This window comes from Macrobrachium rosenbergii, chromosome 14, assembly GCF_040412425.1.
Source record: "Macrobrachium rosenbergii isolate ZJJX-2024 chromosome 14, ASM4041242v1, whole genome shotgun sequence".
Classification (NCBI taxonomy): domain Eukaryota; kingdom Metazoa; phylum Arthropoda; class Malacostraca; order Decapoda; family Palaemonidae; genus Macrobrachium; species Macrobrachium rosenbergii.
The window spans coordinates 22,917,117-22,942,569 of NC_089754.1; the positions used below are offsets into that span (position 1 = coordinate 22,917,117).

The 25,453-nt window shown below is 35.1% G+C and overlaps 1 protein-coding gene and 1 long non-coding RNA gene across 3 annotated transcripts in view; one reads left to right on the plus strand and one right to left on the minus strand.

Annotated features, from left to right (window-relative positions):
- LOC136845781 (uncharacterized) overlaps window positions 1–18,563 on the minus strand; it is a 139,547-nt gene extending 120,984 nt beyond the window's left edge. Inside the window, exon 1 of the long non-coding RNA XR_010855254.1 lies at window positions 18,465–18,563. This is a non-coding gene — a long non-coding RNA (uncharacterized lncRNA). The remainder of the gene's footprint in view (window positions 1–18,464) is intronic.
- Window positions 1–25,453, plus strand: part of LOC136845778 (innexin inx2-like) — a 650,831-nt gene that overhangs the window by 341,257 nt on the left and 284,121 nt on the right. The gene's annotated exons all lie outside the window — the stretch shown is intronic.

Consider the following 25,453-nt stretch of genomic DNA (forward strand, 5'->3'; position numbering starts at 1 on the left):
TATAAGAGCAAAGTGACATATGTTGTATTTTCTTAAAGCTCTTTAGTTGAATTCAAAGGAAATCATGCTCGCGCATATACAGATTCTAAATCTTACGAGAAGAAACTGCAAGATGCTAAATTCTGTGATACTTTAACTCTTAAACATACAAAGAATAAGGTCAAAGAAACCCATATTCCTGTCCTTTTTTAGTGGTAAAAAATTGTGAAGAAGGGCCGGCTCAGTATCCTTTGACGCAAGTGCTGAAACAGGATGACCGGAAAAAACCTTGCGTCTCGACAATGACATCACTGGTTGCCACAAGATCTTTACGTTCGAGGATGCACCGTGATAACATTTTGTCTTCGGAAACTAACGTTAGACGTATGATAAGGTCAGTGTGTCGTTTTAGTCGTTATCTTTAAAGTTCAACAACAATTTTAAGATATATATATATATATATATATATATATATATATATATATATATATATATATATATATATATATATATATATAATCTGAAAATTGCTGTTGTTGAACTTTAAAGATAATGGTCAAAACGTCCAATTGACCGTGTTCGTTTGCCCAACGTTAGCTTCCTAAAAGATATGAAATGTTATATATATATATATATATATATATATATATATATATATATATATATATATATATATATATACATACATACATACATACATACATACATACATACATACATACATACATACATACATACATACATACACGCACACTTGAACATAAACATAAACGGAGTATATTTCCTAGACGAATCAAAACAACGAAGTGCAATATCTTTTGCCTTTACTCTAAGGTATATTCAAGCAAACTACATGGATTAGAACAGAAGATTTACGAAGAAGGATCGGTTTTACAAACAACAACTAAGTTTAAAGGGTAAGATATCCATTTTAGCGCATTCAAAGGTCATTACATTTGAGGAGTGTCTTCAAGTGAGAAACTGGTGTCTAGGATTAACTCAAGTCCTGGGCAAACCAAGGAGAGCAAAGGACACTAATAGGATTACTTACACTACTGTCTCTTTTCTAAATCTCCTTAGAACATCTTGTGCAGAATGAGGTCAAGAGTGTGTTGTCCAGAGCTTATATTAATGTCATTTTCCTTCGTTATTTGTATTAATACAGAATGTGAGAGATTTCTGGAAACAATATCTGTATAACTTGTTTTTATATTACGACGGAATCAATCAATTTTACGTGATTTTTCACTTAGTTGCACAAAAAGAGCATTATTGTTTTGGGTAGTGCTAACTGAATACTTGTGGTGATTTATTCTGACAGTAAATCCTTACTCCTCTAGCCCAAATAAAAATGAAACTCCGTATACATGGATTTTCTATACACTGTCGCTACTCCGATGAGGGCAGTTCTGATGTAATTTTTAGTGTTATTACATGTAAAGGTTACATTACGTCGAATATTTTCGCTCAAAGCCTATGAAATAAGGCAAATCAAGGCTCTTCTTGGGTAATTCTGGCTTCCTGTCACTTTAATTATAAAAGGACTTCACACCTTTATTGTAATAAGTATCCAAAATATGAGCTACATAACTCAAGTCCTTACCTATTCACCTAACGTTCTGTAGTTCGTTATCCAGGTATCCTAGTTGCAACCCCTCTCATTCCTTTTACTATACCTCCACTCATATTCTCTTGCTTCCATTTTACTTTTTACCCTCTCTTTACAATCGATTCAAAATGCAACTGCGAGGTTTTGCTCCTGTTACACCTTTCAAACCTTTTTACTGTCAGTTTCCTTTTCAGCGCTGAGGGACCTCATAGGTCCCATCGCTTGGCTTTTGGCCTAAATTCTATATTCTATTCTATTCTGTTCTATCCTATCCTATCCTATCCTATCCTTCTCCCCACCTGGGATCGACCTCGTGACTGTCGCTTGTATGGTGAGGTCAGTATTCTTTCAAGTTGCGATCATAAAAACCAATGCATCAGAATTGTGAATTTGTAATATATTTAACAACATATGGGGTAGAGATGATCATTTGTACCCTGAACACTGTATATAAAAAAAATCCAGTCATAAGCTCGTTAAAAAAAAAATATGACATTACTGGCGCCACGTTCATGACGTACAGGATATGAATAATACACAAAGCCTTACTTGACCGTAAGTAGAACGTTAGACGATTTCTTGTACTCGTTACGTTACTTGATATCCTATACTACTGAAAAACATATATATAAAATATATATATATGTATATATATATATATATATATATATATATATATATATATATATATATATATATATATATATACTGTATATATATGTGTGTGTGTGTGTGTGTGTGTAATTGTAATGGCCACAATGCCCTCTTAACTTCTCGAATTCCTCGCGCTTTTTTGGATACGCTTGTCACTACAAAGCCTTAAGATCCAAGTGCAAGAAATTGAAGTGGTTGAGATGTCCGGTAGCGGAAGCGAACCCACGTCACCATAATCACAACGAAGTCAGTTATCCAAAAAAGCGCGAAGAATTCGAGAAGTTAAGAGGGCATTGTGGCTATTACAATCACATATGTATCTGGTAAAAAGTGACAAGTAGGTTCTACACACACACGCACACACACACATATGTATGTATGTGTGTATAAGAAAAACATAACAAATTAATTTGGATAATTAAAGTGAAACCTTGATGTGTATGTAGGATCTTTGGTATTGTTGTAATACCTTTAGGTCTGAAAATGTACCGTAGCGTATGGAAATTCGTGATATAGATAAAAAATATCCACGATCCACTCCATTTTAAGCATTAGAAACAATAAACAATATAATGGCAGTGAAAAATATTCTTACCTCGCGAGTGAAACGTCTTTGAAATCACGTAAACAAAAACATTTCCATGGTAGAAGAAAAGCCGCACCTAAGTATAGCTGGTGAAGCTTTCCACAGCTGGTTAGGTAGCAATTCTTTTTGTCTGCTTTAAATGTGAAACTATGCTATCTCTAATAAGGAAAAAATTTAAATGTTCTGTACGGATCAGAATATCGGGCCTCTCCAGAGAGAGAGGTAGAGTAATTAATTATCCTGCCAAGAAATCTCTTGAAAAATTCGGCAGCATGGGACCCCTAGCTTTTAAACGATTACCTATTTCTTCAATACTTTGGACATTATGCAAATGACTCTTAAAACTCAGGAAAACTTTCTCTTTTAATCTCTGCTATTTTCTATAGACACATGTCAATTAGAAATCCAACTGTCATTGTTTTTTCAGTGTCCCCAAATGGGTTTCGGGTGAGTAATTTTATTACGCGCCCAGATTTTCGGAAAACAGTGCCTCTTCTGAAAGAGCAAATGACAACGAAAAACGAGAACGAGTAAAAATGTATATCAGCGTGCAAACTTGACTAACATAAGATGCTACGCGTGTGTTGGGTTAAGAAGGAGCGCATAATGACAAAAAGTGAAGAGAGACGTGATAACCTGAAAGTGTTAACCTGTGATGCAATGTGCGTTCGCGGTACTTGAAATCAGTGTTCTGTGAATGCGCTTGCAACTGTAACTTTACGTTCATTTTTATTGTATGGTAAAAGTTGAAGGCCAAAATTTGGAATGAAGAAAACATTGGTTATAATAATGAGAATGGATGCGTACCCTGCTACTTTTTTTTTTTCATTTTGCAACGCTCACTTACTGTATTGTTGAAGTTGTGTTGGCAACTAAATAGCCACTAAAAATTCTTGTAGGCTGCATTACTTATCCTTGGAAGAGTAGTTTTATATCATAATTACTATTTCAAAGTAGCCTGTGGCAGTTTAAAAGTATTGGAAGAAAATGAGAGTACTAACTCAGTTGAAAAAACCAATTGCACAATAATTTTATTTTGCCTTTTTCAATTTTATTCATTTCCTTTATATATTAGTTTCATATTGTCCCTAATACCATCTCAATTTGTCAGTCATCTTACATGGTATCGTTTCTTCTTTCTTATAAAACTGATTTATTGTAATTATATATATATATATATATATATATATATATATATATATATATATATATATATATATATATATATATATATATATATATATATATATATATATATATATATGTTAGAATATGTTAGAATCTGAGTCATTCATTCACCCCATACATATATAATTGTAATATAACCACAGTGCCCTATTAATACCCAGATGAAGAAGGTCTGAGGGCATTGTGGTTATAACAACATATGTATATATTTATAAATATAATATATATATATATATATATATATATATATAATAGATAGATAGATAAATAGATAAACGGATCATATGGCCTCAAAGAAAGTTAAATAATTGAGTGCAAGAGCCTTCGCTTTTAAGTTCGGGCATTTTCAAGCAAATTAACGTAAAGGCGGAAGACCTTGCACTCCGTTGTTTCACTTTCCTCTTTCGCTTGTACATTAAGTCATTTTCAAACAAGCTTACGACAATGTGGGGGATCTTGCATCTCGATGTTTCACTTCCTTTGTGACCACAATATTTATATTCTGATTGTATATTGTACATCGCGTTGTTATTCCCGCGATGGACGGCATACGCAAACACACTTACACACACACACACACACACACACACACACACATATATACATATATATATATATATATATATATATATATATATATATATATATATATATATATATATACATATATATATTACAAATATTAGGTGACATATATCCCTTCATGTTGAATTCATTTCGCCCTGATAATAACTTATACACAAAAGGAATTATCTCACTGCATCTGACCTGGGCAGGGCACGAACCTGCGCCCTTTTGGGTTTGGCAGCTGAATGAGTAAGTCCTTGTTTCCTCTTTGTCAAACCCTTGAGGTATAGGTTTCAATCCTGGCCAGAGAAAACTTTTATATAATGCCCTTCGGGTATAAGTTATTCCCAAGCTAAAGTGAAATCAAAATCAACGGGTATTTGTAGCTTAATATTTGAAAGCACAAGGAAGTCATGTATGCATTATTGACAAAACTATCATATATATATATATATATATATATATATATATATATATATATATATATATATATATATATATATATATATATATGTGTGTGTGTGTGTGTGTGTGTGTGTGTGTGTGTGTGTTTATATATATACATATATATATATATATATAAATTATATATATATATATATATATATATATATATATATATATATATATATATATATATATATATATATTATTGTTACGAACTAAGATTAAATCAGCCTCTTATGTTTGAGATGTTACAGTGACAATGATAATTTTAAGGTTATGATAAATTTGAATGCATGACGAAATAATGAAACTAAATCTTTACGGAACTCAAGTCTGATTGGTTAATATGAGTAAAAGAAATACACGTGGAAGTTGTTAAAACAAATTGTTTGAGTGATGAATGCATGGCATAGAGGATTAATATTGTGGCAGATTTCGAGGGAGACTCAAATGGAGGTAAACATCGCAGTATATGCTGGGGGGAGGGGAGGTGCTGGAAGTTCTGCTGATAAAACTTTTGCACTGGAGTTTTGTACACAGCTCATCACTTTGGACTTGACTTTAGCAATGCTTTTCTCGGAGGTCTTTCTTTCTTTGGGTAAGCGCCTATTACTAGAATATACATGATATGCAACAGCCTCCTTTCCTGAAGCCCAAAGAAGCGAGACATTGAAAGCTAATTAGAAAAGGGTATGCACACAAAGCAGAGGTAATAGCTGCCAGCTGTGACAATTTTCGCACAATTATCTCCAGCTCCCGGCGGTCGTGGCACCAAAAACACATAGTTTGCGGTTGTTAACTAATTCCACCACGCGACGGGAGCGGTATTTTCTTCAATCATTACAATCCGCGAAGGAAAAGTGGTGAAAAACAGTAGATGCAATGGAACGTGATGATATAACGATAAGGAGTACAGGAAATTGAATAAAAATGACAGGTTTTAAGCCGTCTAAATTCCTTGCCGCTGCAAGAGCCGTCATCAAGTTAATGCATTGTTGTCAGGCATTACACAGCTTTAAAATGTGCAAAATGAATCTAGAACAAATAGCTGTAATCTAAACATGTTCATTATGTTCAATTTTTAAGTTAAGGAAGCAGATTTTTGTTAGCACATAATATAGTGGATCGTTTCATTAGACAATAATCGAAAATTAATACCCAATGGAAGTCCTTACCTGAGGCTTAGGAATTCATTCTAAAACTACATCTAATAAAAATTCTGTCGGGACAGCCCAGTGAACAACCGCAGGCAGCGCACCTGGCAGATTCCTTTTAAATATTCAGTATCTCGTTTTGATAAGTATTCTGCAATACAGTGTGACTGGTTTGACAGAATTTCATCCGTAACTGCTATGTTGTCGGATCTCTCTCTCTCTCTCTCTCTCTCTCTCTCTCTCTCTCTCTCTCTCTCTCTTCAGCAGCACTGGTAAGTGATGGAAATTTTATTTTCTTGACTCATTATTATGTATGTCCCTCATCTCTCTTACCAACAAATGTGTATGTGAAAGCATATATATATATATATATATATATATATATATATATATATATATATATATATATATATATATATATATATATATATATATATATATATATATATATAGTAATACTTAAACCTGCTTCCATTCATGTAAACATGTCTGCACACACACTGTATAGACAAGAAGCTGAAACGGTTTCAAAATTTTACATATACTTTAATGCCGGTACTTTTTAGGTGTAAATGTATGAAAAGGTTTTGATGCAATTCTGCTATTGAACTTCCTCTTCAGATAAAGTATTTTGACACCTATTTCGTATTATTCAGTAGTGCCGTTACTGCTGTACTCATGACCGTTAGCCTGTCACCTTCAAATGATTATAAGAAAGAACGGTCCTCACACTATATCGCTGAAAAAAGTAATCAGAGATAAAAGAAAGTCAGTCTTAGGGAGAAAAAACCAAAGCTTTATGATTTCCTATCTTTGTATCTCATTTCAGCCTAACATAATCGTTGAAATTTTATTTTCATTGTAGCTTAATACTGTTTTGTTTCAATTATTCGTATTCTTCTCTGGATTCTGACTCTTAATTGGAAATCTTTTAAATTTGGTGGTGCCACTTACTAAGTGGTGTCCGCTCCAAGAGCGGTCGAACAACATGACATAAATAAAAATGAAAGTAAGACAATATAATTGTAATCCGATCAGAACAAAGAAACGTAACAGACATCATGTATAAGAGGTATTTGTAAACAGCTCTCCTCAACAGCTCCAAAATTTAATGAATCTAAAGGAAACTTCTTACCATAAAATCAGTATAAACTTAGAAGACAGTAAGAAACTGGGGAAATTAAAATGGAATGGAAATACGCAGTAGCTGCGAAAACGTAACCCTTACCCCAATTCGGAGATCGATATTTACCGGGAGTCGTGTGACTAATGAACCTTTAAGTATAAAAGACATAAAAGGTAATAGTGACGCTGATAATTGCAAACCACTGTATTAGTACCAGCTTATCAAACTCTATGATGCAAATTATCAGCTCATGACAGGTTTTCTCCCAAAATTATCGACAAACTGTTTTACAAAAATACCAAGAAATTTAGTAACACTGTTTAATTTACTCTTACCATCTCTGTTTAATTTACTCTTACCAAATCATATATATGTGGGTAGTTTTGATGAAGATAAATTATACACCAATGCACATAATAAAGAAACGGCTTTAAACCACGGTTCAATGAAAACATTGAATTCCAAATTATCATATGCAGTACTCTAAAAAAATCTTAGATCTTAGATCTTTATTTAATTTTATGCGAGAAAATTTTGTTCAACAAGTATGGTTTAATATGGGGTATTCCATTTTAACATCAATAACGACCATTTTCCTTTGCTGTCATGAGGAAAAATGAATAGGCAACTGTCCTTTTAAATCTAACCAACTGCATTACACACTAGTTGTAAAGCTAGGTTATTAGTTTCACTAATTTAAATTACATATAACGGCGTTTAGGCTCAATGATTTTGTCCGTATATTCATTAATTCAATTTTTTTTTTCAAAAACCTCACAGATTTAAGAGGAAAGTATTCAAAGGTCCACTGAATATATAACCGGAACGGTTATAGTATAACACTATTTTCAAGGACACTTCACCTGGCTATTCCAATTATATTCGTCTCAAAGTCTTTGGGAATATCCTCCAAAGTGGATAATTACGTTAAATGTATTTGCGTTCAACTACTTTCCCCTTACGCTAAGCCGAAAATCTTAATGATCTGCGAATTGTAAAACCAAATTTATGCCTCAAGATTTCAGATCATTGTTGTATTCAGGAGCAATGGATGACCTTTGAGGCAACTGGAATATTCTCTGGCATGCTAAAGTTTAATATCATGGATCATTGACAGATATCTAGTTACTATTATCATCATAAGGTAAAACAGCAAACAACCCTATAATTTCAAAACCTTGATTGGTGCATTTAAGAAACCTTTAAAATGGTTTTCAAGTTCTTAATATATATACTTGGATTCAGTTTGCGTATTTGAACAGTCATAAGTTTTTTACCGTGATCACACATTAGCCGAGGACTAAGATTTCTTTTTTTTTCTCTCTTTCTCTTTCTCCCTTGATAAAGACATAAATAAATAAAGTACGTTTCCTGTTAAACTGAAATTCGTGCAGAACGATAGACATTCCTCATCCGGAATTCAACTAAACCACTCTAATGTGCCCTTTGCAAGGGCACAATGCAAAGAAGCACATTCATAATGGGAAACGTTCAATTTATTTGCATAATATGTTGGAACCAGTGCCGAATTTTATTCATATTTAATTAAGTTTTCCTATCTAAATGCTCGTATATCTGAAAAAGCACCGGCAGCTGGTGTACTTTATCACACAATTTGATAACGTTTGTTAGAATGAGTATATGAGCAAATTTCATATTTTGGTGAACTTTTGAGCAAATAACACATTATTTAACACCCGAAAGATTTTTGTGGAATTTTTGTCCGAAATCTGACTGTTTTAACACCTTCACGGAAAACGAGCAATCTTAGTATTTACGATAACATTTTAAAAATTTTCATAAAGCATATCTTGTTTTTTGAAAGCATCATGTACTGATACACATCGTGTAAGTAAATTGTATAAAGATTGTTTTTGCTAAGTTGTGAATTCCTGATATGAATTATAAACAATATACAGAATTTTGTCTTTATTTTCTAGAAACGAGACAGTTTATAAATATTTAGTAAGATAAGGTGAACTTTTATGTTCTGCCTTAAGGACAGATTTACTCTTTGTTCATATTCCAAAAACACGGCATTAGAAAATTCCCATGTCTGTGAGCAGTTATTGTCAACTTATTTTCTGTAGGAATTGTATCATTTAAGGATATCGAAACCATTGCTATTTACGAACCGAAGAATATTTCATAATGCATTCAAATTGGCTGGGTGAAAAGTAATTTTTAATCGATCGGAAGAGCACATTTCACTGAAGTAGGAAAGATTGTAATGACATAAAAAAATTTTCATAAAACTATAACCTGCTATTTTATTCACCGAACAGTCGCACCCCCTTCTCGCCCATTCTACAAGACATCCATACTAATACATAGGCGGCACTGAGGTCTAATTCATCGTCTGTTCTTGACTGTCATCACGAGTTGTATCACTAAACGAAACGTTGGTTCTTTTTTATTGGCAGCCTCCCGTTGAGATGACATCAAGCATTCATTGATGCAGGAACGAAGTAATGCCTAACTTGAATGCAGAAAAAGGGAAAACTTGATATTCTGTTAATACCCGTGCCTTCACCAGTGATTCATCTGAATGCAGATGAGAGATAAGCAGATAGATAGATAGAGAGAGAGAGGAAGGGGGAGGGAGAGAGATAGAGAAAGGGAGAGAAAGGGTGACTGCAAATGACGATCGTTTTCTTATTTATTCCAACAAGGTGTGTTTCTATGTACGTTTGATAAAAAAGGTCAAACGAGTGTGTAACTTTGCGACCGAAAGCAAATATTTTTAGAGGTGTTTCAGTTTCTAAACTTTGCTCTGAATCATATATACGTAGTTATACATGCAATCAGTAACCAATTGGTTCTTAGCCACCTTAAATAAGTCTAATCCTTCGGGCCAGCCCTAGGAGAGCTGTTAATCAGCTCAGTGGTTTGGTAAAACTAAGGTATACTTAACTTAACATGAATAAACTGTCGTACTCAGGAACACAGAAATATTAAGAAAGTAAACAAATGTAATGAACCATAAACCGCATATTAAAAAAGTTCATATTTACACCTGTTCAGTGCAGAGCCACTCCTAAAGGATTTCCTATTTCTACTCCCATTGGATATATTTAAACGCTATATAATTACTTCACATCCTTCATGACATCATGCATCTTTGTTTTGTTATTTTAACCATTTGAGATGTGTCAGGTATCTTAATGATAGGGTTATAAAATTGCTGTTTCACCAAGTTGCCGGTTTATGCAGTTTAATAATTATTGTTCTGTATAGTGATTTGAGGGAGGCAGGTGTAACTGTCGAAGAGAGTTCTGTTGCTACAACAAGTGGTTCCCTTCTTAAGTAATGACAACCCTGCCTCCCAAAGGAAAAGTGATCGAGGAGGAATTGAATTGTATTGTGCCAAGGAGGTAGATCAAGAAGACCGCATTCACAAGGTGAATGTCGTGAAAGATTGATCAAACTGATTGTCTCTTTGGATTCACAAGCTCCACAAAATAGCTGGGAATGAGAGATCCAGCCTGTGCTGGTAGACCAATGGATTGGCGGCTTATTAAACAAGAAACTTCAGGGAGCAATACCTTAATTATTATCCGTAAAATAAGGAAAGTTTGACAGCTTTACATAGGAGAATAAGGAATAGATTAGAAATAAATGGTCACTAATTAGAATTAGATCATAAACATTCAGTTTAGTTCTTATCAAGAGGAATAATTCGTAAGTCTCCCCACATATGAAATTAATGTCCAATTAAACATGCTACAATTAATTCTAAGACTAAAAGACTTTTATATAAAAAAAAGGTACAGATATCGTTATGGCAAAAAGTAGATAAAACTGTTGAAGGATAAAGAAGCCTGCCTGTTACCAAGAGTTATTAGCTCATTTTAGTTGGCTTGCAATGTCTTTGTACTGCACTGAAAAGTTCACAAGTCGAGGCAGGACGATATTTCAAGAAAACTTCCGAATTGTTAACCAGTTTTATTTTATGTAGGACACTAGTTTCGCAATTGCCAATGTTATGAAAGCCAAAACTATTGTATTCATTTATCTATTTTATATTAAAGAAATGGAGAAAAAATCAACTCAACCATCACTTTTTATAATTTGTAATTATCCATAAAATACTCTTATATAAAAGAGTATTTTATTGGTTCAATGACTCCAGCTCACAAAATGGTCATTCTCATTTATGAATGTGGATACAAATATACACTGTACAGTCACCTTTAGACAAATCGACAAGCAATTGCCTTTTCACCATCGAATAAATAAGCACTGCTTTATTCTTGATGGCGGAGTGGAATGGTTTCATTATATTCATTGACAATCATCATACATACTCATGTATAATTGGAACCAAGTATGACAGAAACCACCAAACTTGACTATTCATTAAATACAGGATGGCATCATGGGGACATCCATTGTGTTATCAAAGAGCAAAAAGAAAACAAAAGTGAACTTGCGCGGTCGAGCATAACTTTTAAAGAATGTTCAAAAGCATAAAGAGAGAGAGAGAGTTGGGGTGGGGGTGAATGTAGGGGATCTTGTTAATGCCTGGGCCTTTTATATCAAAGCATCAGCGATTTAGCAGAAAACTGCATTTAACTATTCCATACCACTGGGGGTCGTTAATCAGTTTTGAGACCTTCCACTGAAATTTTTACTGCCCTTGTTGCGTGGTATAGTCACCGCATCCTGAATATCTTAACTTGGAAAAATTTTTATCATCCCTTCAAGAGGAACTCTTAGAAATTTTCGTCAACTTCCAATATGAAAACTTATAACAATTAGTAGGCAAAAAGATATTCACATCACTGGAAATTCTTATTTTTTCATGTTACAGGGAAACTTTGGAAAACATTCTTAAAGCTGTTGGTCGTGAAATATTCAGACAATCTTTGGGCTTTGAAAAAGGTCGAAATTATACAGATTTGCTTGTCTTCAGCATAGCTAATAGCATTAAATTACCCTACACCTAACACTCTTTCATTGTCATAAGTCCCATACAGACTGTACACCATTTAGATGACTAAAACCCCGTCATCTTTAGCTTTACTTTTCTGTGCTGAATATAAAGCATGGTGCTTGCAACAAACAGTGAGCTATTCCAGCTAAACGTACACTTACTGTACTTGGCCTCCGCCACTACCATGCTCTCTTTGATAAAACTTGACCTTGACAATGTAGGATATCTTTCAGCAAAAGGGGGAATAACCGGACAAATCCCTCTGCTTGGAGAATCCTGTTCCTACCCGGACCCTGCTATCTTACTGGGTCCCGGTTCCTACGTGCTTTCAGTTGGTCTAATGCTGTCTAGCATCATACCTAAATAGAATGGGAAAATTATGACAGAATTATTTCCAGGATCTATTAATAAACAGGGATATGAAAAACTACAATTTTTTAGTATAAAATAAACCATGTCTCTCGACATCCTACATGAAATCTCAGAAAAAGCTGGACTATCAAACTACTTAGTTTTATACACCATACGGATTTTTCCCCTAGTTAAGGTAATTTAAGACATTTTACTAACAGTTATCTTCCATCAAAATTCCTGACCATGACGTTACAAGGCAAATGAAATTTTCTTTTTTATCTATAGTGAAAGGACAGAAGATATAGCCAATAGAATAAAAATAAAAAAATCTTATACCTGGATGTCATCAAGTTTCCAACCATTTTTGGAGAAAGGGATTCCAAAAAGACATTGGCAACATACGTGATACTTTGCGAAGCTTCGGCATCAAGAGCCTTTCCCAGAGAAGGATCGTATACCAAAGATCGGTAAGATAATTAACCAAAATTCTTGCAGCATTATTTATGTATGGTGAACAACAAGGCATAAAGTAGGTTGCATCACAGATTGTTAATGGGTGAATGTGCTGTTTCAAAGGTCAGGTACTTGAACCCGCTTAATAAAGACCACAATTTTTTATCCCTTAACTGCCAGTTATTTAGAAACTTTAATGCTTGAAAAGTGGTGGAGACTTCCTGAAATATAACGCACCTCTGTTCTCCCTTGTTTTTCATTTATATGGATATTTCCCTTACACACACACACACACTCACACTATATATATATATATATATATATATATATATATATATATATATATATATATATATATATATATATATATATATATATATATATATACACACACATATATATGTATGTATGTATAGTGTGAGTGTGTGTGTGTGTATATGTGTGTTATGGGAAATGTCCATATGAATGAAAAACAAGGGAGAACAGAGGTGCGTTATATTTCAGGAAGTCTTACATATTACAGACACGAAATAGTTCCAGAATGGGATTTTGCGTTAAACTGAATTTTGAGTCCCAAAAAATGTCCGTAAAAAAAAAGACAATGGCCCACTTTACATAAAAATTTTGTATATTTTGTATTTATGTACAGGAACAGCGGCAGATAAAACTTACATATATTTCTGTAAGTGAAGAAACGTAACAGAATAGGGGAAATCACTTCTTGTCAGATGACGTGTCCCTCATTAATTATTCAGCTGTGTAAGGGAACAAGGAAAAACTGTCACAAAGCACAATATCCACAAGCTATGAACCAGTACGTTCACTGATGCAACCAGGAAGAAAATGGCAAAAGAGTAAATAATTCTCATTACTCACAGGAAATTCCTCAATGATTCACTCACATATGTAATTCAAGTATCATTAAGGAAAAGTATGAAGCCTAAACATGTTGTCCATGTGTGTAGCATTTCAAAAGACCTTTTATGCATAAAATGTAAATATGCAATGACCTAACCAATAATAATACGGCTGCGGCTTCATTTAAGTGAGATTATTTGTCGAAAATGTCAGTTCCGCAATAAGAAAGAAACCACTGTAACCTTTAAATCGAACTGAAGTAGAGTTGTTTGCTTTAAAAATAACCGAGTTACACATTTAAGTAAGAATATTGTACTTGGAAGCACTCGACGAACAAAACTTATGCAAAGTTAGCAGAATTTTGCTTACTCTCTCATACCACTTTTATCACAAATTATATAGGAAAACGTATATATCAAACTGATACTAGCCTACACTATTGTACATTTGTTATTGCTCTCCTGGAAACAGACAAAATGATACAGACAAGTCTAATTGGACTTCACTCTCGTAAAAACCTTACCGTGATGATATTATTCGAATATTATGGTAGCTTATAGTAAACGAAACCAATGTGATCACGGTAATAGAGAGAAGTAATGACTTTATTCAACACATTTATGAATAAAAGCGAATAGGCAATTCAGAATAGTCCAACTGTGAATTACTCAGTATATATATGAAGATTTCATAAAATTGTTTCTCTGTTTAATGGTCTAAATATGAGGAGAGTTCCGCACAAATGTCACTTTTATGAATAAAAATCATACCAATTGCTACAAAGCTTTAAGCAAAGTCCTCTGCCCTATGCTATGTTAAGTGCCAGGGCCAGTGACCACGCCAACCGGCGTCTAGACCAGCTAGTTAGGAATGAACGCGCGAAAATTTTTCAGTATAAACGCTTAAAAGGTATAATATGTTTTAGGTGCCTACATTCCAAAACATCAGGAATTTGACCTTCGCAAGGTGACTGCAAAACACCCATCTAAATAATTCATTCTGTTCCTCTGTAGTAACGTGGAATAAGAATGACAAGGTTTCAGGTGGACTGAAACTCCTGTCGCACGCACTATCACGTCCTCTCCCTTTGTATGAATGCTTCTTTTCTGATGAGGTGCTCTCTCTCTCTCTCTCTCTCTCTCTCTCTCTCTCTCTCTCTCTCTCTCTCTCTCTCTCTGGAAGTGCCTGTGTGGCTATCGTTTTGTGTGTGTGTACGCGCTTATTGATAAAAATGCTATCTATGTAAAATGCACCGTGTTGATATGTGTATACATATGTAACTAATACCTATGCTTGTGCAAATGAGCTCAAGTATTAGAACTTCAGGAAACACGAGAGTTCTGTATAAAAGAATAAAAATATAAATGAATAAGACGAAATTATGGAGCATTGAAGTGCATACAGTGTTACTCTATGGAATCCTGTTCGATATTAGAATGACAAACTGAGCCCTTAAAAACTATGTAAAAAACAAACGAAAGGAAGTTACGTGTGACAATGAAAGAATTAAAATAATTAAAAGAGTGTGGATGTAGAATTCAGCGACTAACAGTCTTGTGGTTTGAAAATGATACTCAGCCTCAAAAAAAAAAAAAAATTAATAAAAGTACATTTTATCCACCAAGAAACAACAGTTACGTAGTAAACGACTGTCAGATTAGATAATAGATGTACTCAAAATTATTTATTTTGCTCTTTACGCCTAACAATACCGCATATGTTGGATTATATCAGAAACTTGTAGCCCTTTTATCTAAGCGAAAGCATCTTTCTTTTATTTTTTCATATATAGAAAACAGTAATTTGTATGTAATCATGAATTATTTTACATTCTTTTTATACATACTCTTCTCTTTCTGTAGCACCAATGAAGAGCAGCGATACTGTGTGGATTTAACGTTAAGGCTTTTTCATATGAAGGGCATTTCCATTATTTATGTAATATATTTCTTTTAGAGTACTTTTGTAACAATTGCATAGGAAAGCAACACTCACGACTCCAGATTACTAGTGCCATTAGCAGAATAAATCCAAAAAGTATACATTTTTTCTCCATCATTTGACTTTGCCTTCATAACTTATATTATGGATACACATCTGCTAAAGATACTAGTGTATACAATTAAAACGGCAGAGCTTACTGACTTATGGGTGGTGGGTTAAAAATGCTCGTTCAGGGGATAACAGTTAATATATTATTCATACTACATCCCTGTCTCATCAGCTGGACACAGAGAGAGAGAGAGAGAGATGGTCGAAGGTAATCAACTCAGAATAAAAGAAAAGTCATTCTAAGTTTAAGACGGAGAGAAAAGCCAAATGTTGCAGGTGCTGTTGTGTCTAAACTTATGACACTTCTTTATGAGACCAGATAACAAAATGCTCTTTTGATAACCTTGTACTTTCCTATTTTTCTTCACCTCCGTGAACATGATAGGACCATCTCTTGAAATCAAGCTTGTGTGAAGTGAAAGAATACAAGCTGAGAAAAGATTTTAGGCTTGAGATGAAATAGACGAAGTTTTCATAAGCTAAGCCTGCTTCTGAGAAGCTGGTTACTGGTCTTGAGAAGCCGGATATACCTCTCTGAACGACTTCCAAATTAAAAACGGTCAAAGAACTTTTCATTATCATAACACTGTGACACATGAATAAGAAATTTTCGGGTTTTCCAAGAAATAAAATGTATATTCTCACGCTGCTTCTTCCGACTTCAAGCGCACTTTTAGAAAGCGATATATATTCATTTAAATTACTCTGTATTTTTTTCATCGATTCTTAACTTCAAAATTTTAAGCATCTCGGAAATTCTGATCATATTTCATCATGGAAGTAATTATTGCAGCGTAAAAGGTTTTTGCTGGAAATTACGCTATTATGAGCTCTTTCATCTGTTTTTAGCAGACTACGAAATTCTACAAACCCGTGTTACATCTAAAAGAAAAGATAAACATTATATAATTCTCATTTCAAGGCAGACAGTTTCCATACGTTAAGAATTAACTTCATGAAATCTATAAAACCTTGTTTGTTTCAATAAATGACTTAAAAAATTTGACAGCCGTCACGCAGCCGAGTCAGAAAATAAGTACTGATAGATTTCTGTGAACTTTCATGCAAGAACATATAAATATATTATTAGGAGTAAATTAAAAAGAGTATGCTCAAAAAATAAATTAATAAAATTAGTTATAACCGATTGAAAAATTTACCAATTTCCAAAATTTCTTATAAAAAAACATTATTAACCATGAGGTAAACTAACCAGAAAAATTAAATTTAAAAAGACACTTTCAACAAAGTTCAAAGACTGGAAGGGGTGTAGGCTAATCATATTCATCGATATCTGTAAACAAGAGTGTGAGGATATACGATAATCACATTCTGTTATTTTCAAAATGTAGCCGCAGTAAATAAATTGAACTGACAAAGGAGTGAGAGAGAGGTAACATCATCAACATGATGAGCAACGTTGCCAAGAATCAGTTAAAACCTAAGTTCATCGTCTCGTGCAAAAAAAAAAAAAGGGAAAGAAAAAGATATGTGACGGTCCAAGGACATCTTCATGCGGGAACCACTCCCCCACCCCCATTAGTCGTTACCCCGTTCAACCCCCTCCACCTTGCAAACCGCCTTTACATGAGGTGGGAAGCAGAAAATACCAAAGTATTGACGTTGTCTGTTTAAAAGGAAAATGCACTTCCGACGCTGTCCTCTAATTGCATCACGTGACCACACAACCTGGACGCTCGTGACTGGTTCAGACGAAGCAACCAGAACATAATCTGCCAAATGAATTTCTGAAAAGCCGGCATACACTTCCGTTTTCTTATTACACATAATGTACGTCGTAATGATAGTCAAAATGAATTTGTGATTATAATACCGTTATAATGATTATAATAATCATGATGATTTTTGCTACTGCCAAATCCTATACAATACTCGAAAAAATATGAGTCTATCTAAATTGTATATGAAACATCATTTGTACATTAGGAATTTGTCTGTTCGTCTCATTGTCTCTATGCCAGTGAACCTGTCTGAAGGTGTGTCGGGCTATACGTCGGTATTTCAAATTCAAGGTTACTAATCTCCGGCGAAACTTATCCACACAGCTTTCCATCTTAATGGGAATTATCTTTGAACTTTTCATTTGCAAGTGAATTCCTTTTTCATTTCGTTGCGCACTACAACGAGCATCTTTCTTATTACCTTGCTGTGTAATTCAGTTTACTTTTTTATTCTCATGCCAATATCATAAACTCGAATTTCTTTTCATTTAATTAGAATTACCAGAATTTTTACCATTATTATGCTAGTTCTTTCTTTCATAATGCCAGCAAACTCTCTTTCTCTCTCAACCCCCTGTCTCTTGTCTCGATACATACAGTATATGTTTGCGTTTGTGGTTTCCATCATACACCTTTTTCCCCATTTTAGAGGGGTGGTGTCAGAAGGGTGCAAACTTCTGGTTTATAAGCAAGTCTACAAGGATAAAATTGCAGCCTCCACGGCATTTTTTCTTGATCCCAGTAGATGCTGGTACTCACTTATAGCTGGATGGTCTTGAGAGCGAAAGTCTGAAGCAAACTCAGTCCCAGCTTGGTCCCAGCAATCGTGAGCACTGAGGACGGCGCATACTAATCCCTCCCTAACTCGCAGGGAAGGTAAGGTTAAGGCGCATGGAAATCAAGCGCGTGAGCATACAGATACATTTGCATACATTACTTTGCATGTATTAACCATGCATATCCATAAATTTATATTTTTTATATGAATTTGTTTAAGGAGAATAAAAAAACAAAGATTAGGTTAAAAGACAGTGAATGGCACGAGGGTGTGTTATTACTAAATAAATGGAAGAAATTGTGTGAATGTAATATCTCAGGAAACAGTAACATTGGTGTAGGAGATGAGTGTAAGAGAAGTAGTGGAGAACAGTCCGGAGGAAAACGGCATACGAGAGGAAATGCTCAGAGAATATTTTACGAACACGAGGAAGAAAAATGTCAAAAAAGCTGAGACACTTAACAGCAGTTACACGTACAGCAAACTATGTAATACGCAGCGAGATTAAATTCATTTGTCAGGAAAATATTAATAAAAAAAAACCCTGAATTCAGATCAAAGTCAGGCCGCTGCACAAAGGAAACTAAGGGATTAGAAAACGAAAATGCGGTTAGGCTGTGGTTACCGAAACTATTAGCCGGCAATCCGCCATGACCGGAAGTGCTTGGAATGCATTCACATGTGTTCGTCGTCTCGTTCTGCTTGAATGAAGCTTGGTCGGATGAGGGAAGGGAATATGGACTTTTATTCATATACAAGATTATGTATATACTGTATATATATACATACATATATATTTAAATATATATAAATATGTGTATATACATATATATAAACACACACACACACACACACACACATATATATATATATATATATATATATATATATATATATATATAAATCTGACCCATCCTTTCACATAAGATAATGTTTTCATTACATTTTCTGAAATTAAGGCTGTCAAGCCAAGCACTAGGTCACTTTCGGCCAGTCAGTTGGAGTGGTTGAACAGCCAGACAGAGATCAAGAAAGTAAAGGAAATGAAGTACAGGAATCTAAAGGTGGAACTAGGAGAAAACGCCACAGTTGCGTTAAGGAGTAGTAGTTAGTTAGATGCCAGCCAGCAAGACAGATGAAAGAAGTGGGAATGGAGGTAAAGTAAAGTGCCAGAAAGTGGGCTCAGCTAGGGACCGAAGGGACGATGCAAACACATTTTAGTTGTGTCAGCAGCTCACCATGTGTAGTACACTAACGTGTCTACCTTGAGGTGCACTGCTGCTTTTACCACTTCATCTATGTATCTCCATATCTCCGTATAAATATCTCACCTTATTAGCTCTTCTTACGTCACATAGATTACACAAACAGTTCGTCTCATCAGCATCAACTTTAATTCTTTCGTTCACTGATTTCAACATTTGCACTTCCCCTCCACAAAGGAGAGTTGGCTCAACAATCCTTTAATACACTCCCATCTTGGTTTCCGTAGATAATTCATGCCTCTTGCCACTCTTTTACAAACATCCCTCTACCATTCTTGCTTTACCTATGTTGTGACTCGTTTCCTCTCTTATCATACCATAATCCATTGTGGTTACATTCAAATACCTGTACAAACAAAACGCTGCGATTATTCCTTGATTCATTGCTCCTTCCTAGTTTCCGTGTATTATTATAACCTTACTCACATTTACTTTCAAGTTTCCCCATCTTGCAGCCACTTCAAAATTGTTTAACAAGTTTTTAAGGTTTCTCCCATTAATCCATTCATAAAGATACTGAACATCCGTGAAGACATAAGACACCTGTGTTCCAATCCCACTTATACGAAACCGCTCACTCTCTTGCCTGCATGCTCTAATACATGCTTCACTTTCATTGAAAACACTTTTAATCACGCTTAATGTTTTACATTCTCAGCATCCACTTCATTGCCTGCATATTGTTTCTGTTATAAGCATTTATAGTTCCTTGTAAACCACATACAGCTTTTTTCATTTACTTTCAAATTGTGGTTTTGCCCGCTCCCCACCTCGCCAACTGAGTGGACACAATTAATCCTTCTCCCTAGTCCGTGAGGCAACGTACACATTACAAGCAGGCACTGTTGCCTGAAAACAGATGCTAACAATAACGTCCTTCTTTTCCTAAGGCACTAGGCCGCTGACCACTGAAGCAGTGCAGAATGGACTCAGCATAAACCTGCTGCTTGAGTGGTTGGCGCCCCTAATCCCTGAGGAAGAAGGTTATCGTTAGAATATATTTTCAGGCTGTTGCACCTGCTTATAGTGCGGACATCACCACTGGGAAGAAGGATTAGTTGTGTCCACTCATTACTGGTGGGGCAGGAAGAGGGCGAAACAATAGTTATTTATGTGTTTAATCTAATAATTCCTCTCCTGTTATAGCCCCTGTAGCTAATAGTCAACGTTAACCTACTGCTTCAGTGATAGGCGGTTGGGATCCCCAGGGAAGAAGGATATTGTTAGAATATATAAACAAATTAATATATATATATATATATATATATATATATATATATATATATATATATATATATATATATATATATATATATATATACATACATACATATACATACACACACACACACCGCCCACCTTAGGAAAGCGAAATTAGCCAAAGTGGTTGCTGTGGCTAAATCATGCAATGCGCAGCTTATATTTGTTAAGAGATCCTCTCTCTCTCTCTCTCTCTCTCTCTCTCTCTCTCTCTCTCTCTATCTCTCTCTATATATATATATATATATATATATATATATATATATATATATATATATATATATATATATATATATATATATATATATATATATATGTGTGTGTGTGTGTATGTGTGTGTGTGTGTGTCTGCATGTAAAATGGGTACACTTAATCCGGAGGTAATGATGCTGCACTAGAGAGATGTTCAGTTGAATTCCCGAGAGAGACAGAAAGATTTAGGAAAAATCCTTTCGCACCCACTGCGCCTCTGTTGTTTCTAAGCCGTGAAGTAGTTATTTGGTAGTTAGTTGATTTTGTTGAGCTGCAATCACGGCGGTTCTGCCCATTTACCTAGCATTCTCCTCCTATAATATTTTCTGCAATTCGGAAGGTTAACACGTCCTAGAGCAACCTCCTAAGGGCGGGCATGGGTGATTTTTTAAGCAAATTTTTTGTTCGCATCAACATGAACTTATTCAGTTCTCATCTCAAATGACCATTAAAATAATTAACCACTCACAAGTAAAAGGAAAAATGGAAATGGTGCCTATAAGATACTGAGAGTGTTTTCGCCATCACGTGGAAGAAATTTACAGTTGATGAGGAAAGGCCGCGTGGGTATCAGATTATGAAGAAACTAGTAAATGCTTTAGCAAGAAGGCAAGACTTAACTCCTGACACAGCAATTAACTCTAGAAAAAACTCAGACATACAAAGTATTGCAGATTATGATCAGTCAGTTCGCTGACGGCTGACGTAATTAATCAGTCTATCTTCAGTTATTCATGATCGCCTGCAAAGATACGCGCAACAGCTCAGTCTCGCAACATTAATTGTGGAAACTGTCGTCCTCAATCAAAGAAAACACCTGCAGGTTCTGTTAGTTGACGGAAGCCTTCTTCAATCATGGGTATTTTTTGGGGCGTATAAAGTAATGAAACATCGAAGTACAGAAATAGTTTTGAAGGGAAAAAGATGTCATACGTAGTAATATGAGTATAAATCATTGTTTATTACGTGCTTAGCAATAGATTTGCCGCTTTACGACATCTCCCCCGTGAATCTGCTTTAAAGATTTTACCTGCAAATAGTAACATCGCTCGATTGTCTCTACGAAATTAATTCTTTATATGAGGGAGCGACCGAGACCGAGAAAAAAGACACAGTTGCTACGAGAACATATTTGTTTTCCAACATTTCACATTTTCTTTTAGCCGTATACACCTTTTCACAGGCCTTATATTTCTGCCACGAAAAACATCACATTTAGATTTAGTTGTTGTTATGGAAGCCGAAGACTTCTGAGAAATATAAGGCAACACTTACTGAGAAATTCAGCTGTTCAATCAGGGATGCAAGACCTGGTAAAAAAAAAAAAGTAAAAAGAAACCACACCTCACTCAATGTACATTGTCGTAACTCTTGCACGAACTCCCCAGATTCTTGGATGTTAAGATTCTCACTATTTGAGACTTCAGTCAAACCCATCAGTTCCTACGTTCCCTCCTGCCAAATCTTCCATAATTTTATGTAGACATTCTCCCACTTGGCCTATAAGATCGAACGAACTCTTACCAATTTCACCCATGTTTCCCTCTGGCCATATTGTCACTTTTCTAAAATTACTGTTTTTCACGTTTAATTTGCAGAAAACCTATTTTAAGCGCTAAAACTTCCACTTTATATAGCATTCGACGCAAGCTTACAAACTCAGAAAAATGCATAGTACGTATACAGAATCACGCTTTGCTAATAATAATACTCACTCAGAATTCTAAGATATAAATCTCGATGAAGGCACACAATCGTCACGCTTTTTTTTTTTTATTTATGGTGTCAGGCATTCAACATTAGAATATACTGAACGACATAAAATCTTATCAAAACATCCTTAAACTTTCTTCTATAAAGGAAGAGCCATAAATAATGAGTAACCAGGACAACAGCAATATCCTATTTCTTTGAACTGCAACTACTCAGAATAGGACAATTAGTTCAAAGTTGGCAAAACATACCCATCATATTTTCAGGTACGCGTAGACACGCGTGCATCACTCCCATTTTTCAGGCTAGTATGAGGGCAGTTCTAAGTATCAAGGAAGCACATTCTTAGCAGGTACTTTAACTATATAAACATCACTAAGAAATAATAAAATGGAGTAAAGGCAAGAACATAAAATGAACAACAGCGATCAACAAACACAGTATCCCTGGCCGATGCTGTGACCAAGAGTCAGGTTCTGCAACTTCATAAATCAGGGTGTTGTCCCGTTTGCGTCCCTTCTCCAGGCTTGTCTATTTCCATAGCCCTGTCCACCCAAATCCATCTAAAGGCCATATTTGGTCAACTATCGACCTTCATCTCGAGGTATTCGAAGCCTCGTTACCCAACGTCACGCAACGAACCGTGCAGTGAAAGGGCCGAGATATTCATTTCTAAATAAAGGAAACAATTAAGAAACTGCACATGGAAAAATTTGTTGACGCTGGTCCACCACTAAGCCTCGTTAAATCAGGGCTTTCCTGAAGATTCTCTCTCTCTCTCTCTCTCTCTCTCTCTCTCTCTCTCTCTCTCTCTCTCTCTCTCTCTCTCTCTCTCTCGCATTTTTCTCAAACTAGTTTTGTTCAAAAAGCCAAAGTTCAAGGAATCACAAAAAGTTTCCAGACAGAGTCTCCTCTTCAGTCTGGAAAATCATATGAACACTAAATAAGAGGCTTTACTTCTCAAAACTGTGTGAAATATACTCTATTCCCCAATGTTAAATGATTTTATATTCCTTAATGATCGATACTGAGACTAGTTTACCTTTATTTTTCAATTCTTTTAAGAGATCAGAATACCCCCACGAACTGCAGAAATGAAAAGTCACTCACCTCATCCATTTATGTAACATGAAGAGACAAAAGAAACATTTACAATAGTGAGTGGCTTGAAGCCAAAAATTTAAATGTTTGTATTATGGACTGGAGAGTTAACACAGGAATAATCGAGCTTTAGATTATACCTCATTTCGTTCGATTTTACTACTGCGTTTCCTATGGGCAAGAAGAAAGCCTTAGCACTGTTTATGCCCTAATCTTTTATGGCTCGAGATTCAGGTGAAACTTTGTACCGTAGTTTCAAGGGGAGACGCCCTCGAGATTTTTTTCCCTTCAAACCGGATATTGGGCAAGATATAAGTTGCTGAGTCTTACCGAAAACCTCACATTTAAAAGCTGTAAAATATTAGTCTTTGCATCACGACAGACAATAGGAAAGTGTAAAGTAGAAAAAATACAACTTTAAAAGTTTCCCAACAGGACATTATTTCGTGTGTAAAAGAAAGTCTAGAAATGTTTAGGGGGTAATCTAATTCAGCAGCACCACTGTTGTTTAATTGATTTTGCCTCTGCTTTTTTGTGATTAATAATAATCTTAATTATATCCATAGCAGCATTATTAATAGCGTCATTAATATTATAACAAGTATAAAAAACAATCAGAGAGCGCATATACCAACACTAATGTCAAATTCCTATGTACTTTTTTTTTTATCAACTAGAAGCAGAAGTCGGGATCCAAACTTTTCTGGAGACACAAACTTCAGTCAGACTTTCTTCGCTGAAAACAGTCAGACTTTCTTCGCTGAAAATAGTATTAATGTTTAGAATCGTAATCTAGGGGAATGGTGCAACGACCCTCGGCTTCTAGTATAGTTTCATCTCCTTTCTTTCTTTCTTTCTTTAAATCTTCAGCCGAAAACCCCCATGGACAGAGTCAACGGACTATAAACCCGAGAGGGCTCCAAAGGGAAATCAAGTCATAAGGAAAGGTGATAAGTAAACAAATATGTGGGAATACAGAAAGAAAACGATACACTTGAAATTCAGAAGTCAGCAGAGAGCTGGAATGAATTTACTTTTTGCTTGAATACTTGGAGATCAGATGATTCTACAACTGCACTAGGCAAATTATTCCACATTTTAGTTGCAGCCAAGATAAAACTCCTAGCAAAATGAGCAGAATAAAACCTGACACTAGAAAACGACACTTTGCAGCAGCAGCCTGCATAGTGTTGCGAGCAATAACAGCTAGATCAGGTAGAGTGCAGAGGTTGTAGTACATTTTATGCAATAAGCATTATGAACACACTTTATGCCACAACTCAACATCAAGAGTTGGCAAAATCAACTTGACTGGTGATAAAGTATCTCCAACAGTTTGAGTTGAGAGTCAGCACCGGAAGGCCACACTGGAGAACAGT